The following is a 9,572-nucleotide window of genomic DNA, read 5'->3' as shown; positions in this document are numbered from 1 at the left end:
GGGGGGGGGTGGAGTGCCCCCTAAGGCAAGTGGGGTGCGCCCCCACCCTAGGGTTTTCAACCCTAGGCGCAGGGGGGCCCAAGGGGGGGGGGGCGCACCAGCCCACTAGGGGCTGGTTCCACTCCCACTTCAGCCCACGAGGCCCTCTGGGATAGGTGGCCCCACCCGGTGGACCACCGGGACTCTTCCGGTGGTCCCGGTACAATACCGGATGACCCCGAAACTTTCCCGATGGCCGAAACCACACTTCCTATATATAATTCTTTACCTCCGGACCATTCCGAAACTACTCGTGACGTCCGGGATCTCATCCGAGACTCTGAACAACTTTCGGTTTGCTGCATAATCATATTCATACAACCCTAGCGTCACCGAATCTTAAGTGTGTAGACCCTATGGGTTCGGGAGACATGCAGACATGACCGAGACGGCTCTCTGGTCAATAGCCAACAGAGGGATCTGGATACCCATGTTGGCTCCCACATACTCCTCGATGATCTCATCGGATGAACCACGATGTCGAGGATTCAAGCAACCCCGTATACTATTCCCTTTGTCAGACGGTATGTTACTTGCCCGAGATTCGATCGTTGGTATCCCAATACCTCGTTCAATCTCGTTGCCAGCAAGTCACTTTACTCGTACCGTAATGCATGATCCCGTGACCAGACACTTGGTCACTTTGAGCTCATTATGATGATGCACTACTGAGTGGGCCCAGTGATACCTCTCCGTTATACGGAGTGACAAATCCCAGTGTCGATCCGTGTCAACCCAACGGACACTTTCGGAGATACCTGTAGTGCACCTTTATAGTCACCCAGTTACGTTGTGACGTTTGGTACACCCAAAGCACTCCTACGGTATCCGAGAGTTACACGATCTCATGGTCTAAGGAAGAGATACTTGACATAGGAAAAGCTCTACCAAAATGAACTACACGATCTTGTGCTATGCTTAGGATTGGGTCTTGTCCATCACATCATTCTCCTAATGATGTGATCCCGTTATCAACGACATCCATTGTCCATAGTCAGGAAACCATGACTATCTGTTGATCAACGAGCTACTCAACTAGAGGCTCACTAGGGACATGTCATGGTCTAAGTATTCACATGTGTATTACGATTTCCGGATAATACAATTATAGCATGAATAAAAAACAACTATCATGAACAAAGAAATATAATAATAATCCTTTTATTATTGCCTCTAGGGCATATTTCCAACAGAGGCAAGATCCTAGCTATGGCGAAGTTCTACACACGAGTTTTACGAGTTCATGCCCTTCGTGGAGGAAGTAATAGCCCTACGTCTCCGTGCCCGGAGGCGGTCGACTAGATTATGCGTGTGTGTGTTATAGGGGGTGCGAACTCTCGTGCCAATGGAGGGGGGTGGCTTATATAGAGTGCGCCAGGACCCCAGTCGGCCCACTTTACAAGGAGTTCAATGTACATAAAGAGGGAGCGTTACAGGTAACGTCCATAATAAAGTGATATAAATGATCATTAAGTCTATGAGTAACGCCTGACCGTTGCTGTGCAGAGTGACTTTGCACCTTCTGTCTGTCGAGTGGTTTCTGTTATGGTCGAGTGGCATAGAACCTTCTGAGTGGAATGCTTCTGGTCGAGTGGATGCTGTTATCCTTTGAATACTTCTGACTTTGAGGTGATGTCCTACGGGAGGGTGTCTAGGTCAGGCCTATGACCCTACCCTAGGTACATAGCTTCATCACATACAGCTTGGGTTTTTTCCTGTCATTTTTAATGTTTCCTTTTTTTTCATTTTTCCCTTTTGTTTTACTTTTTTCTTTCGGTTCTTCTAAATTGTTTGTTTTTTAATTATATTTTTTGTTTTACTTTTGGTTTTTTTATTTTTAATTTTGTTTAATTTTAAAATTTAAACATTGTTTTCCAATTTGTGAACTTTCTTGGAAATCATGAATAATTTTAGAAGTATCTATTTTTCTAACTTCCGAACATTTTTCAACTCCACATTCATTTTCTAATTTGCAAATAATTTTTAAATCTATGAAAATTATTTAAAATCGGAACTTTTTTCTAATGATTGCACATTTTTCAAATGCTATTTTTTTACATTTCATGATCATTTAAAATCCTAACTCTTTTCAAATTTATGACTTTTGTCCATTTCCCGAACTTTTTCTAAAATTTGTGAACTTTTTCCAAATCCTGAATCTTTTATAAATTTATGATTTTTTTCTCAAGTGTGATCCTTTATTAAATTTGGAAACTTTGGAAATTCTTGGCCATTTTTTAAATCCTGAAGTTTTTTTAAATTATGAAATTTATATTTTTTTCATGAACTTTTTGGAAGTCAATGGTCAATATCTAGGTCAACAACCACCAGTCAAATTTCCATGTTGGATGAATTTTTTTCTGGGAGCAATCCATGGTGGTGGATTTTTTGAAGAGAAAATCCACGCTAGCAGATACTTCATGCGAGCAAGCGTGCTTTATTTTTAATACAGTACAGACACAAACGCTCATATACACGCGGATACACTCACCTCTATGAACGCACACACACTACAGGAATCAGGCACTTTACCACGTGCCATGGCTGACGGCAAAGCATGCCTGGCGGACAGCAAAGGCCTTTGTCGTCAGCCAGCAGACGACAACGGGTCCAGCTGAATAAGCTATGGCAAAGGGCACTTTGCCATCTGCTGGCTGACGACAAAGATGAACTGGTCTTCGTCGTCCGCCAGCAGACGACAAAGAGCCTGGAGGCACACGTGGCAGGTTAGGTCCGTTAGCGGGGTAACGACATGCTTTGTCGTCTGCTGGCAGACAGCAAAGTACTTTGCATCTTTGTCGTCTGCTGGTAGACGGCAAAGTATTTTGCATCTTTGTCGTCTGCTAGCAGAAGGCAAAGTACCCATATAGGTTAGCCCAGGTTGCTGCCACGTGGCATGCTATGCTATTTGCTGGTAGAGGGCAAAGATGCAAAGGTCTTTGGCGTCTGCTCGCAGACGACAAAGCCACCATATAGGCCAGCCCAGTGCCCCCAGGTTGCACAGGTAGCTGCCACGTGGCAGCTTTGCCGTCTGCTGGCTGATGGCAAATCTCTTTGCCCTGTATAGCCCATTTTTTTTCTGTTTTTCTTAGATTCATTCAGTTTCACAAAATTTCCAACAACATATATATATAACAAGTTTCCAACAACATATATCTAACAGGTATCCAACAACAAGTTATCCAACAACATATCCAACATAAAATGGTTTCATCCATACATACATATCTAACAACAAGTTTGCAACAAGTTTCCAAAATCATAAAAGAAGCATAAGGAGAAGAGTAGACTCCATGAACGCAAGCTCCTCATCTAAAGCAAATCTGCAAATTAGGAAAGATGGAAGTTAGAAGAAGAAGGAGACTAGCTAGAAGAAAAAAAAGAAAAAGAAGAAGAAAAAGAAGAAGAAGAAGAAGAATTTATCTACTCTTTCCTTTTCTCCTCTCCTCTTCTTTATCTTCTTCTAACTAAGGTAGGAAAAAATATCATTTTTAGCTAAACTGGGTAAAGATGCTAAGTGTGTAGGTCATTTTAGAGCTAAGCTAGGTAAAATAGGTCATTTTGGATCTAACCTGGGTAAAATGGATCATATTGGAGCTAACCTAGGTACAGTTGGTCATTTTGGAGCTAACCTAGCTAATTATGCCATTTTTGAGTTAACTAAGCATATTATGCCATTTTTGACACAAGGAGGCTAATTATAGGTCTTTATTGAGCTAACCCAGATAACTAAGAATACTAGAGCTAATTTAGTATTTTAGAGCTAACTTAGTTCATATTGGAGCTAACTTAGGTAAAATTGATCACTTTGGAGCTAATTAGGCTTATTATGTTATTTTCAAGGAAAATAAGCTAACTATATGACATATATGATGTTAGCAAGATTGTTATGCCATTTCAAACCTAAGTAAGCTAATTATGCCATTTTTTACATATGTAAGCTAAGTGTATGTCATTATTGATAAAACCTAGGTAATTAAGCATACTAGAGATAACTTAGCATATTAGAGCTAACTTACATCATTTCGGAGGAAACAAAGCTAAGTATATATAGATCATTTTGGAGCTAAGTAAGCCAATTATGTCATTTTGGAGGATGTTAGCTAAGTCTAGGTCACTATGGTAAGCATTTAGGAGGAAATAAAGCTATGTCTAGGTCTTTATGCATTTCGTAAGCAAAACACTAGAGAAAACTTATCGTCATCACGGAGGTGAAGGACCGGTCGGGTTTGTGCCAGTGCCAGATGGAGAAGGACCGGTCGGGGTCAGGGTTCACTACTAGCGAAAAGCCTAGCAGCAGCGCGGGTTTTAGGTATAGCAGTAGAGCGGGGTCCCGTGCTACTGATACAGTGTTATAGCTAACCTGTAGCAGCAGCGCGTGTCTGCCCGCGCTACTACTATACAAGCATAGCAGCAGCGAGCAATATGGAAGCACGCTACTGCTAATAGCTCTAGCGCTCTTTACTAGACCGTGCTACTGCTAACTTTTCTCCACTCGCTACTACTAATTTTATTTGTTTTGTTTTTTTCTGCATATTTATTTTGTATTTGAATCAGCTTTATACAAGAATCTTTAGCATATCATAACACATACAAATGTAACCATAGCACAAATCATGTCATCATCATAATCATCATCCAACACAAAGTGGTCTCTCATCATCATCTCGAAAATAGTGATACAAGTCTCGATTACTTGCAACTACATCGCCATCCATCTAAATAATGATATACGCAAGAAGAGCTATCACTATGAGTGAGAGAGGACTATGCAGTACATGAGTTCGTATCCCTCCCTCGCATTAGCGTGAACGTAAACTAACTACTATCTATCGCTCGGATACTGAAAACCGGTACACCTGGGGCCTGACACTCCAGCCACTCGTCTTATACTCCTGGTATTGCACTTCTTCGTCATCAATGATCTATGCACATGCATCGTCACATGAGTTTATGATATGCAACATACATAGTTGAGCAACAGAAAGAGACAGACTTCACAAAAATAGAAGCAACATATCATAAGCATAAATAACAAAGTTCATCGTACCCAAAATGGCCTAACCAGAGTGATCTTCGCTAGTTGAGGCGGACGGTTTAATTACATCACAAATAATGTTTCGTGGTGCATAACTCGAAGTTTCGTCATTCATAAAGTATGGACAAAACGGACACATTGTCATATAACGACAATCACTCCAACATGTCGTTCCATTGAACCAAGTCAGGGAGATAGTGCCTGAGCTTAGTGAAAGCCTTCAGGTCGAGACGCTGAGCAGCTACGTGTGTTCGGACTTCTTCCCGCGACATTTTCCCTTCCTCGTAGAACATACCTGTTTTGTCGAGGACCTCCTTCACAATGACTTGGGCAAGTTCATGTTGTATGTGATAGAACTTAGTTTGAAGTCGATGATCCGGGATATCTCCTACGTTCTCTGCCCATTGCAGAATATGAGCATCGCCAGATTTAGGTGACATGCAAAGGTCTTGATGATCCCGTCTATACTCCAGCATGTGGTGTAGGACATAGAATCCATCATTAAGAGAATCACTCGGTTGCTGGATGCAGCAGAAGTCGGTCTTATGGCCGAAGGCAGGCCTGCCGTCCTTGTTGGTGTCAAAACAGGCGGATCTCGGGTAGGGGGTCCCGAACTGTGCGTCTAGAATCAATGGTTACAGGAGACAGGGGACACAATGTTTACCCAGGTTCGGGCCCTCTCTATGGAGGTAATACCCTACTTCCTGCTTGGTTGATCTTGATGAATATGAGTGTTACAAGAGTTGATCTACCACGAGATCGTGATGGCTAAACCCTAGAAGTCCTGTATGACAATGGTAATGAGTATATCTTTTCCGGACTAACCCCTCTGGTTTATATAGACACCGGGAGGATCTAGGGTTACATAGAGTCGGCTACATAAGGAGGAATCTTCATAGTTGGTCGCCAAGCTTGCCTTCCACGCCAAGGAGAGTCCCATCCGGACACGGGTACAGTCTTCGGCCTTCATTTCTTCATAGCCCATCAGTCTGGCCCATGGATAATAGGTCGGACGCCCAAGGACCCCTTAGTCATGGACTCCCTCAGTAGACCCTGAACCTGGCTTCAACGACGAGGAGTTTGGCACGTAGATTGTCTTCGGTATTGCAAGGCTGGTTCCCCTTTCCGAACTCCAAGGTAGTCTTCAGATGTAATGATTGTATCCGGACTTGTATATACAACTGCAGAGGATATAATATTTCATGAGTTCAATCCGCTGACAACTTTTTGGTACTATGACATCGCGCCTGCTCGGCCATTATTTCTGAATCGTTAGTTGGCCCGTCATCCCACGTCTCAAGACGTGGTTTTATTGGCATGTCTTATCCAAGAGGAGATTGTGTTTCCCCTTTTTAAGGGATTACTGTCAACCTGAACATGGGTAACCCAACGGTCTCTTGGGTACAACTCATGGGGAATAGGCAAGTTTTGAGGCCTAGGAGGAGACGTCGCAGCCTTTATATGGGGGTACAGACTCGTCTTTTTCTTTCACGCTTGCTTCTTCCTCAACCCTTGCTACCCCGAGTTCCAACACCCGGGTTTCAGTTGCCACAAGCCCCAATCATGTACGGATCCAGCCGTCAAGGCCGGTGGGTAGCTTCTTCTGTCAAAGAGGGAGATATTGCAAAGCTTCGGGCGGCGAGGTATCTGACCGCAGAAATCCATCATCGGCTTCCCGCCGAGGGGCAGGTTATTCCGACCACGAGGTCCAGCGAGAGGGTCGTGTTCGTGTCCCACTTCCTCCGCGGGTTAGGGTTTGCACTTAACCCCTTCGTCCGATGGCTCATGTTCTATTACGGGCTAGATTTTCACGAACTAGCCTCGGACTCTATTATTCTTATCTCGGCATTCATCGTCACGTGTGAAGCCTTCCTCCAAACTCCTGCGCACTTCGGTTTATGGCTCAAAACCTTTGATGTGAAGCCACAAGTGATAGAGGGGGAGCAAGCTGAGTGCGGTGGTGCTACAGTGAGTAAGCTTGCTAGTGCTGTTTGGCTGAAAGGATCCTTCGCCAAATCTTTCGATTTATGACAGCAGGGGTGGTTCTATATCACCGAGCCCCACGGCTCCAAGTGGGCAGATGTGCCTGCATTTCGATCCAGCCCCCCAATTTGGCTTGCATCGTGGATTAATAAGGGGTTGGACTGGGGATCAACGGATGAGGTGCGAACTCTGCAAAGTCGCATCTGAAACCTCATTGAGAGGGACATCAATATCGTCAACATTGTTCAAGTGATGCTAGTCCGCCGGACCCTGCCGTGCCAGCGACGGCCTCTCCGCATGTGGGAGTTCAATCCAAAAGGGCCGCAGACTCTTCAGCAATTCTTTGGCACTATGCATGAAGGAATGTCGGCCTAGACTGTAACAATCTGGACACCCCGGTAAGTACTCATTCGCCGAACACCTCATAATCAGTCACCAAGACACTGATCGAATCATCTTTTTCAGGATTGGATAAAGAAGGTGGAGCGGATTAGGTGTCCGGCTCCCCTTCCCGACGACTCAGCTAATCCTATGTTAACAAGGATGCTGGCCTCGGCATCACACCAGGCGCCGGTAAGGGAGGGTAAAGAGGAGAGTGAGAAGACCCAAGATGACCTTGGTTCCAGAGGTAAGTCAGACACTGAGTCTGGAGAAATCGACCTTTCCTCGCTTGAAGACAGAGGCGAAAGAGGAGCCAGTATCCCTTCTCCGAGAAGGAGGAAAAGGGCCACCTTCGAAGGTTGGGAGGGGCGGTCTCCCAAGAGGGGAAAGATGCCACCGTCGAGCGGCTTGGGTTTGGAAAGCGGCGCCGTTGAATAGTTCCAACAAGGGGACAATCCCTCGTCCAAACCGTAACTGAATCCGGAGTACTTTGATAGTGCCCCGCTCCGTTGCCGTTACCGAAGATATATGTAACGCGTTCGTGCATTTTTACAGGTAGGCACAGAGTTTTTCTAGGCAATCCTCTTCTTCGGGAAGTCTCCTCCCAGAGATGATGGGGAGCGAGACGCCTCCACCAACCTCCTCGCCCAATAAGGCGGATGACTCTGAAGTGTCATCGCGGAGGGTTCCTCTTGATCAACAAGTTACGCAGGGGACAAAAGAGGCAGTACCCAAAGGTGGATCTCTGACCGTCCGGGACTCTGGGGCTGATAATAACAAAGGCCCTAGACTGTCTGGCTCACATCCAACAGTGATTCTGGAGACGGGTGAACTGATTCCTTCAAAGGATGGTCGTGCTCCTAGAGCGGCTTCCGGAGACCCGGAGGCTCCGGATATATTGCAGGACAAGTTGCGGAAAGCATCTGTCTCGAGGGAATAGCGTACCTTGATGGGTACAGTGGTTGAGAAGATTTTGTCCGCAAAGAGCGGTTTGAATGAAGCCTTCATGAGCCTACAAAAAGGCTTCGAGGTTTGTGATATAAGATTTTCAGCTATGTTTTATTTGCAAAGATGCACCTGTGTATTGGTACTAGCCCTTGAGACTCGGGTTGGCTTCCACTGGGAAGCGAATCAGACGATCAAAAAGGATTACTCAAGGACTGATCTGATGAACTTGAACGCAGGCTGTTTCCCCCTTAGCTACTTCCTAGACTATGGATATTGCCGAGCTGCAGCGGAAGCTTGTCGTAGCACGGGATGACCTTGCGTTAATCAATATGCGTCTTGACGAGTCGCAAGGTATGGATTTGGGGCAATCCCCATACATTTTTGTGGTATAAGCTAGGGAGATTGCGGCTGGTAAGCCGTTTCTGCTGCAAACTAAGTTCTGTGATCCGAACTATGCTCAGCATAACCAAGTGTGGAGTTCTCCGGACGAGTTTTTAGACCTGCCGAAGAGTTCTTCCGATGCGGCGCAGTATTACCAAGCGCGAGATGGGTATGCAACGGAGAAGCTTTTTTGGTCATAGTTTGGCGCATCAAAGCGCCCTCGGTTGCTCAATGAAAAGATGTCCTAATGGGCCAAACTTCATAGGATATCTGGCACTGCCATGAAGGATGTCATAATCCGGTTGTGGCCAACTGAGCCTATTCCGGATAGCTACTTCGGTTTGGTACAAAGACTTGTTGGCGCGGTATCGTGAATTGATGCTGTGAAGCGGTCAGCGTGCATTGAAGGTGCACAGATGGCCTTTGCCCGAGTCAAGACATTCTAGGGAAAGATGAAGGCCACCGATGTCGCGGCTAAGAGTCCACCCAAGGGCAAGGACCGTCCTGAACCGGAGCATTATTTTGAAGACGTCCTAGAGGCCGCCCGCTTAATAGGGTCAATGCTAGAAAGACATAATGTTCAAGTGAGGTGTATGATAATTGTAAAAGACAATTTTATAATTAATCTATTTTTATGTCTTGCTGGAAAGCTTGTATTCCTCTTGTGCGGCCGTTTTAATATAATCTGAAAGTTTTCCAGTCGTCGGCTTCAGCCCCCTCGTATGAAGTACGGGGGTGTTCGGAAAAGCATTTAATCACTCTTTATCCAACGTCTTGGTCCATGAAGGAGGTTATAATGCGG

Source organism: Triticum dicoccoides, chromosome 3B (assembly GCF_002162155.2).
Source record: "Triticum dicoccoides isolate Atlit2015 ecotype Zavitan chromosome 3B, WEW_v2.0, whole genome shotgun sequence".
Taxonomy (NCBI): Eukaryota; Viridiplantae; Streptophyta; class Magnoliopsida; order Poales; family Poaceae; genus Triticum; species Triticum dicoccoides.
This window is presented reverse-complemented; position numbering follows the sequence as displayed.